Below are 9,462 nucleotides of genomic sequence, written 5' to 3'. Positions count from 1 at the left end.
CAAGAGGCGGGACGTACCACTTCCTCGCGGGAGTTGGGGGGTGGGAGAAGAGAAATACCTCCCTCCTGCACAGCAGCCCCTCAAGCGTGGGCTGTCAACTCTGATGCCGTCGTGTCTTTGAATCAGGGGCTGCCCCCCCTTCCCCTTTAAAGCTGGGGTTTAAAATACACAAACCCCTCACCTGTCTCCCTGTCCCCCCTCCCGGGTTTGAAAATGGTCCGGCCCAGGTACCCATAGGAGGGTACTTGGGGCAAACCAATTTGTAGTTTGGAAATTGGGAGTGAACTTTGGTTGGTTTATCCTCCCCCCTATGCCAATGAATTGGCCCAGGGACACACCCTAGACCAAGTTGTGGGAGAAACCAAAGTAACTTTAAAAATGGGGAAGGGGAATGTAACATTCCCCGCTTTATGAAAATGGACTGGCCCAGGGGCACACCCTTGAGAAAGGGGTGGGAGAAACCAAAGTAACTTTTTAAAGGAGTTGGAAGGAGCGCAATAAATATAACACCCCTCACATAATTGGGAAATGGGCTGTCCCAGGTGCAGCCAGGCAAAGTGTGTGTGCTGATGTTTCTCTTTCTTACAGGGCCAGTAGCACTGGGACCAAAGTGGAGTTTTACCACTGGCCTCAGGCCCAAAGCCCTCTTGATCTAACAGACTCTGTCCAAAAAGTTTTAAAGACTTTAGAAGGAAGGAAACAACACTGGGAGTGAAAAGTTTTAGAAACCTGTTTTTGGAGGGGGAAAGGGAAACTTTCAAAACTTTTTTCCCTTCCAAAAAAGTTTCTGAAACTTTTTCCACTGCCAACAAATGGTTTGGAAAACTTTTTTTGCAAACAGTGTTTAAAACTTTTCTCCATGCTCAACAAATGTTTTGAAAACTTTTTCCATCTCCAAAAGAAAGCTTCAAATGCTTTTTGCCTCCAAAAAGAGTTTCAAAAATTTTTCCTATTAAAAAAAAGTTTCTGAAACTTAACTACGAGTTTTGAAAACCCTTTATCCTTCCAAGAAGAGTCTCCAAAACTTTTTCTTCTTCCACAAAAATTTCAAAAACGTTTCCCTCTGCAAAAAAACTGTTTCAAATTTTTTCCCCATCTCCCCAAAAGAGTTTAAACCCCTTTTCCTGTGGAAAAAAAAGTTTTTAAAACTTTACTCTCGGCACAATAAAAGTTTCCAAAACTTTTTCCCCTTCCAATTTTTTTTAAAAGGTTTATTATTAATTATTTTTTATTTTATTTAGATTGGTGTAACATCTAGGTGCCCTAGTCACGGACCAAGATCCCAATGTGCTAGGTACCATACAAACACAGGACAGAAAGACAGTCCCTGTTGCCAAAGAGCTTTCAATGTAAGTATAAGAGAAGAGACCATATGGATTCAGACAGACCGACGGGGGACTGCAAGGAAACAGTGAGACAATATCCAACTCCCACCAAATATTTATCTCCCCCAGAACTTTTTTACCTGAGAGGCAGAAAAGTTATAGAAACTTTTTTTGAGGGGTGGGAACTTTCAGAAACTCCTTTTTAATCATAGAATCATAGAATATCAGGGTTGGAAGGGACCTCAGGAGGTCATCTAGTCCAACCCCCTGCTCAAAGCAGGACCAATCCCCAATCAAATCATCCCAGCCAGGGCTTTGTCAAGCCTGACCTTAAAAACTTCCAAGGAAGGAGATTCTACCACCTCCTTAGGTAACACATTCCAGTGTTTCACCACCCTCCTAGTGAAAAAGTTTTTCCTAATATCCAACCTAAACCTCCCCCACTGCAACTTGAGACCATTACTCCTTGTCCTGTCCTCTTCTACCACTGAGAATAGTCTAGAACCATCCTCTCTGGAACCACCTCTCAGGTAGTTGAAAGCAGCTATCAAATCCCCCCTCATTCTTCTCTTCTGCAGACTAAACAATCCCAGTTCCCTCAGCCTCTCCTCATAAGTCATGTGTTCCAGACCCCTAATCATTTTTGTTGCCCTTCGCTGGACTCTCTCCAATTTATCCACATCCTTCTTGTAGTGTGGGGCCCAAAACTGGACACAGTACTCCAGATGAGGCCTCACCAATGTCGAATAGAGGGGAATGATCACATCCCTCGATCTGCTCGCTATGCCCCTACTTATACATCCCAAAATGCCATTGGCCTTCTTGGCAACAAGGGCACACTGCTGACTCATATCCAGCTTCTCGTCCACTGTAACCCCTAGGTCCTTTTCCGCAGAACTGCTGCCTAGCCGTTCGGTCCCTAGTCTGTAGCTGTGCATTGGGTTCTTCCGTCCTAAGTGCAGGACCCTGCACTTATCCTTATTGAACCTCATCAGATTTCTTTTGGCCCAATCCTCCAATTTGTCTAGGTCCCTCTGTATCCTATCCCTGCCCTCCAGCGTATCTACCACTCCTCCCAGTTTAGTATCATCCGCAAATTTGCTGAGAGTGCAATCCACACCATCCTCCAGATCATTTATGAAGATATTGAACAAAACCGGCTCCAGGACCGACCCCTGGGGCACTCCACTTGACACCGGCTGCCAACTAGACATGGAGCCATTGATCACTGCCCATTGAGCCCGACAATCTAGCCAACTTTCTACCCACCTTATAGTGCATTCATCCAGCCCATACTTCTTTAACTTGCTGACGAGAATACTGTGGGAGACCGTGTCAAAAGCTTTGCTAAAGTCAAGAAACAATACATCCACTGCTTTCCCTTCATCCACAGAATCAGTAATCTCATCATAAAAGGCGATTAGATTAGTCAGGCATGACCTACCCTTGGTGAATCCATGCTGACTGTTCCTGATCGCTTTCCTCTCGTGTAAGTGCTTCAGGATTGATTCCTTGAGGACCTGCTCCATGATTTTTCCGGGGACTGAGGTGAGGCTGACTGGCCTGTAGTTCCCAGGATCCTCCTTCTTCCCTTTTTTAAAGATTGGCACTACATTAGCCTTTTTCCAGTCATCTGGGACTTCCCCCGTTCTCCACGAGTTTTCAAAGATAATGGCCAATGGCTCTGCAATCACATCCGCCAATTCCTTTAGCACTCTCGGATGCAACTCGTCCGGCCCCATGGCCTTGTGCACGTCCAGCTTTTCTAAATAGTCCCTAACCACCTCTTTCTCCACAGAGGGCAGGCCATCTACTCCCCATGTTGTGATGCCCAGCGCAGCAGTCTGGGAGCTGTCCTTGTTAGTGAAGACAGAGGCAAAAAAAGCATTGAGCACATTAGCTTTTTCCACATCCTCTGTCACTAGGTTGCCTCCCTCATTCAGTAAGGGGCCCACACTTTCCTTGGCTTTCTTCTTGTTGCCAACATACCTGAAGAAACCCTTCTTGTTACTCTTGACATCTCTTGCTAGCTGCAGCTCCAGGTGCGATTTGGCCCTCCTGATTTCATTCCTACATGCCTGAGCAATATTTTTATATTCTTCCCTGGTCATATGTCCAACCTTCCACTTCTTGTAAGCTTCTTTTTCATGTTTAAGATCCGCTAGGATTTCACCGTTAAGCCAAGCTGGTCGCCTGCCATATTTACTATTCTTTCGACTCATCGGGATGGTTTGTCCCGGTAACCTCAACAGGGATTCCTTGAAATACAGCCAGCTCTCCTGGACTCCTTTCCCCTTCATGTTAGTCCCCCAGGGGATCCTACCCATCCGCTCCCTGAGGGAGTCGAAGTCTGCTTTCCTGAAGTCCAGGGTCCGTATCCTGCTGCTTACCTTTCTTCCTTGTGTCAGGATCCTGAACTCAACCAACTCATGGTCACTGCCTCCCAGATTCCCGTCCACTTTTGCTTCCCCCACTAATTCTTCCCTGTTTGTGAGCAGCAGATCAAGAAAAGCTCCCCCCCTAGTTGGCTCCTCTAGCACTTGCGCCAGGAAATTGTCCCCTACGCTTTCCAAAGCTTCCTGGATTGTCTATGCACCGCTGTATTGCTCTCCCAGCAGATATCGGGAAAATTAAAGTCACCCATGAGAACCAGGGCGTGCGATCTAGTAGCTTCTGCGAGTTGCCGGAAGAAAGCCTCATCCACCTCATCCCCCTGGTCCGGTGGTCTATAGCAGACTCCCACCACTACATCACTCTTGTTGCTCACACTTCTAAACTTAATCCTGAGACACTCAGGTTTTTCTGCAGTTTCGTACCGGAGCTCTGAGCAGTCATAGTGCTCCCTTACATACAGTGCTACTCCCCCACCTTTTCTGCCCTGCCTGTCCTTCCTGAACAGTTTATAACCATCCATGACAGTACTCCAGTCATGTGAGTTATCCCACCAAGTCTCTGTTATTCCAATCACATCATAATTCCTTGACATCACCAGGACCTCCAGTTCTCCCTGCTTGTTTCCAAGGCTTTGTGCATTCGTATATAAGCACTTGAGAGAACCTGCTGATCGCCCCTCATTCTCAGTATGAGGCAGGAGCCCTCCCCTCACAGACGTTCCTGCCTGTGCTTCCTCCCGGTATCCTGTTTTCCCACTTACCTCAGGGCTTTGGTCTCCTTCCCCCGGTGAACCTAGTTTAAAGCCCTAATGGAGGAAAACTCTTCAAAACTTCTTTGTTTGAGGAAGGAAAAGGTTTTGAAAGGAGACATGGTTCAGTTATGAAAATCTGGGGCAAAAAGGTATTCAAACTTTGTGGAGGAGACGTTTTCCAAAACTTTTGTTGAGGGCTGAAAAAGTGTTTGAATCTTTTCTAAGAGAGAGGAAAGATTTTGAATGTAAGGACGAAAACGTTCAGGAAAGTTGTTTTTGGAGGGCAGAAAAAGGTTTTGAGAATCCTTGGGAAACTTTTTGGGAACCCATTGTATTGAAGGGAGTAAAGTTTTCAAAACCTTTTCATAGAGAAAACTAAGGTCCCAATCCTACAAACACGTATGCGTGTGCTTGCAGCGGAATTACTTCACTCCCACTGGGAACTCACTTGGCTATGTCTGCACTGCCCTTTTGTCAGTAAAACTTTTGTCAGTCAGGGGTGTGAAAAAAACATCCCCCTGGTGGACAAAAGTTGTACTGATGTAAAGTGCGGGTGTATACAGCACTTTGTCAGCGGGAGACGCTCTCCTGCCAACAAAGCTACCACCCCTCGTTGGGGGTGGTTTTATTTTGTTGGGAGGTGCGCAGTGTTGACATAGCCTTAAAGTTAGGCATATGCTTAATAGGAGCAGGACTGAAACCCCGAGCCCTGGCAGGTGCACCCTGCGGGGCTAAAACCCCAAGACCCTCCTCCCCGCTGGGCAGAAGCCCTTGTCCCCCCACCCTGCTGCAAGGGGTGGCCGGGCTGGAGCTGCAGGTGGAGAGCTGTGAGGTGCCATGTGACAGGGCCCCCGCTGCAGTCACCAGTTGGGGGTTGACTCAGGATTAACCCTGAGGGAGCTGAGATCAGAACCCAGCCCTGCCCCCGCTGCAGTCAGGGGTGACTCTGGATCGATCAGAACCCAGCCCTGCCCCTGCTGCAGTTGTGGGGTGACCCTGGATTGACCCGGAAAGCTGAGATCAGAACCCAGCCCTGCCCCCATTGCAGTCGGGGGTGACTCCAGATCGACCCCAGGGAGCTGAGAATCCAGCGTGCTCTCCCTGGGGCTCCCCAGCTGGCCCCTGCTGAGCTAGGGCAATTATGACCTCACTGTCTGACAGATGACATCACAATGAGGTCAGAAAGCCGTTGCCTCCTGCTCCAACCCCTGGGCACACCCCAGCCAGCCATGTGCCCCCGAGCAGTGGCCCTCAGCTTCCTCTTTGCCTTGATCTCTGCCGTGGCCAATGGCGACCCATCCCAAGGCGTCTCCCTGCCAGAACCCTGCCTCCCGGGCCGCCCATGCACCCTGGCCTTGATCTCAGACAACCCTGTGACCCTGAGGTGCCCAGGCCCCCCCCACCAGAGCCCGGTCTCTTGGCAGTATGCGGATCCCTCCCAGCCTGGGGAGCGGCCGGCCACCTTCATCCGCACTGGGCACCCCTTGGCACTCATCCCCACTCGCGCCAAGCTGTGGCGGCTGCGCTTGAAAACCCGGCTGCTCCAGGGCGACCTGAGGATTCTGGATCCTGGCGTGGGGGACTCGGGCATCTACAGCTGTCGCCGCGGTGATGCCATGCTGGCCTACTACGAGGTGGATTTCCAGGACGCTGGGCGCCTCCACATCAGCCACGCCAGCCTGGGAGAGGCCGCCCTGGCTAACACCACCGTGGATCTAGCTGGCGGGGCCCGGGGCCAGCTGTTCACCGCCTGGGCACGCTGGCAGCCCTGCGACCGCTGCGGGGGCCCCGGCGAGAGGAAGCGGGTGGGGTTCTGCTACGCCCAGTTGGCATCACGCCCCAAGGGGCCCCTGCCATGCAGGGTGGCCGAGCGAGGGCTGCCCCAGAGGGGGCCGGAGCTGCGGGTGGAGAGCTGTGAGGTGCCATGTGACAGGGCCTACGGCCCCAGCCAGGATGAACTGGGCAGGGCCCCCCTCCTTGTCGTCACCCGCTACCGAGCCCTGCCTCACACCCACGCCAGGCTGAGGTGCCCAACAGCCTCTATATACAGGTACAGGGAGCCATGCCACGCTGGGGAGACCGAGGGGCCCATGCAGCCAGGTATCCCAACCCTCCATCCTTGGATCAGACCCATGGCCCCATCTACCCTGGTATCAGGCCCCCTCCCTGCTAGCCCAGATCAGAGCCATGGGCCCACCTAAGCTGCTATCCCCACCCCAGATCAGACCCATGGGCAGCCCATCTAAAGCAATATTCCCCCCATCTCTAAAAATCTATCCCCTAGCCAGGAGCTCAGGTCTGTGGCAGAATCCAGCCCGAATGTACGGGGATAAATCCGGGCTCCTTGGTGGGGTGAAGCTGGAGGGGCCCCCCGGGAGCATATGCGGGTAGATTGGAAAGAGTCAGAAGGAACTTGGGCCCAGCTTGTTTGCACTGAGCTTGTTCCTGTGTGGGTGTTGGGAAGGGGAGCCAGGTTAATAAATTACCACCGCACTGAACTTTCACCGTGGTCGAAACTGAGCTGTGGGATCAGGAGACAGCGCCTGGAACAAAGGGGTCCCAGCCCAGTATTAGAGGGCAATGTGCCACAGGGGACAGGGGAGGGGCACTCTCCCTTGGCAGTCAGGGCTGGCCCCAATGCCCCAGCATAGTCCTAGGGGGCGCTGTGCTGCAGGGAGTGGGGTGGGGCGCTCTCCCCTCTTAATCAATGCTGGTGTCAATACCATCCTCAGCAAAGTGTAACACCAAGTCCCTGCCCGTGTATGGTCTTTTAAAACCCCAGCACACTTTAATACAAGAGATACTGGCTATGAACCCAGGCGGCCTGGCTCCAAATGAGTCTAGCTCCTGCTCAGGGGATACAAATTCCACCTCTGGGGGCTTCTGACCCGTAGCTTTCACCATCCCCTAACTTCATCCCAGATCCCGACAGGAAAATCACATCTTCTCGTTAATTCCTTCCCCGGGCGCTATTTCTGGTCGCATCCAGTGGTGCCAGCTCTCGTGAGTTTACTGTGACTCACGATTTTCCTAAAGCCCTCAACCGCTGGAATCGTGTTACTTCTCGAGCCCCTCAGCTTTCATGGGAGAAACATGACTAGTCCTCATGGCTCCACAGAAACCCTTGGAAATGTGACTCCTCCCACCTCCAACATCAGAAGGCCAATTAAAACCAACCAGACACTGATCATTTCTTTACCTGTATGAGTTTTGGAAGCTGCTCTCGCAGGTTTTTAGCCAGCCTCAGACATTTTTTAAAGCCAATCTCACCATTTTTTAAACCGAACAGAGTTTTTGGAGCTGATCTCACGATTTTTAAGGCAGTCTCGCAATTTTTCGATGGAACGCCTCATTAAAAGTGAATGCCAGGTTGCCCTCTTGTGGCTGACGCATTGGAGAATAATCTACTACCGCTGCCAGCTAGCCATGCTTCTCCTGTAGCTCAAGCACTAGTGTCTAGGTTTCAAACCATGCACAAAATCCTGCATGAGGCCTGTTTTGGTGGCATCCCCCCTCCAGCCCTGCCCGGCTGTGTATGTTCATAACACATTGGTGCAGATGAGTTTAGCTCCTGGCTGCAGACGTCTCACTGGCAAATCTGATCCCACTCTAGCCCCAGCCTGTGCTTAAGGCTCTGGTGGGGTTGGCATCAGCTGCTGTGGGGATTGTGGTAATTTCATCTTGTGGGCCAGGCACATCTCAGGTAGTTTCACTGGGAGATGCTGACGGACATTTTTGCTGCCTGTTAATTCCATAGATAAGCGCAGGGAGGAGGGAGAGATTCCCACCATCCTAGTCCCAGCCACCTGGACCAATTTAGCCCCCCCAGCCCAGCACCCCAGACACCCCCACCCCCCCAGGGTGTCCCTCTAAGGGAGATCAGGCTCCATGGATAGCCAGCCTTTGGCCTCTGGTGATGAGAGCAAGGGGGCTGGTTAGTGCCAGTTGAAATGGACAGAGAATGACTGAACTCATTCCAGCCAGCACCCCTTAGAGGGGTCCCATTCTCCACCCCCTTGAGCCAGCCAGTTCCCTGCCCTGGGGCTGGATCGGAGCTGGTGCCCCCCCGCAGGGTAATGCTTTACTCTCAGCCCCCTGGCTCTAACCTCTGGACCCCATTCCCCTCCCAGAGCTGGGGAGAGAACCCAGGAGTCCTGGCACCCCGTGAGCATGTGCAAGGCCCACACCAGGCTCTGCTAACCTCTCTCTTTCTGCTCCCAGCCCCGTGTACTGGCAGGAAGGCCCCACCGCCCTGACCTGGCTGGACCTTCATCAGCGCAACGGCTCCATTGGCCTGGACAAGGCGACCGGTGGCGGGACCCTGCTGCTTTCCTCCTGGAACGGCACTGATGCCGGCTATTACCAGTGCTACGTGGGCGGGCAGCTGGTGGGCCGGTTCCTGGTCACCCCGCCTAGGGTGCTGGCCTCCGCCCCAGAGCTGACCCGCGCCTACTCGGCCATCGAGTCCCTGGTGGTGGGGCTGTCCATCTTCCTCCTCTTCCTCCTCTTCCTCAGCATCCTGCAATCCTGCCGCAGGAAGCCAGGAGCCATCATGGCCTGAGGGGGCTGCAGCCGACTGGGGAATAAACATATTGACCAGCAGCTTGGCTAGGTGTGCGCTAGGCAGCTAGGGGGAGCGGGGTGTGCGCTCTCCCCCAGCAGTCAGGGCTGTCTCCGATGCCTCAGAGTGATGCTAGGGGGCGCTGTGCTGCAGGGTGGGAGCTCTCCCCTGGCGATCAGGGCTGGTGGCCCCAATGCTCCAGCATAGCACTAGGGGGCGCTGTGCTGCAGGGAGCAGGGTTGGGGGCTCCCCCCTGACAGTCAGGACTGGCCCCGATGCCCCAGCGTGACGGTAGGGGGCCACGTGCTGCAGGGGTTTGCTGCCCTGATTTTATTTGCATGCTAAAGCTAGGTGCCTACTCCAGTCAGCAGAGCGTGCTAAAAAGCCAGTGCTCAGATACAGATGCCCCAGCCACCTTTAAAGTGCCATCA

Source organism: Natator depressus, chromosome 24, assembly GCF_965152275.1.
Source record: "Natator depressus isolate rNatDep1 chromosome 24, rNatDep2.hap1, whole genome shotgun sequence".
In the NCBI taxonomy this organism is placed as follows: Eukaryota; Metazoa; Chordata; order Testudines; family Cheloniidae; genus Natator; species Natator depressus.
The sequence above is the reverse complement of the archived record's forward strand: the minus strand, read 5'-3'. Positions refer to the sequence as shown.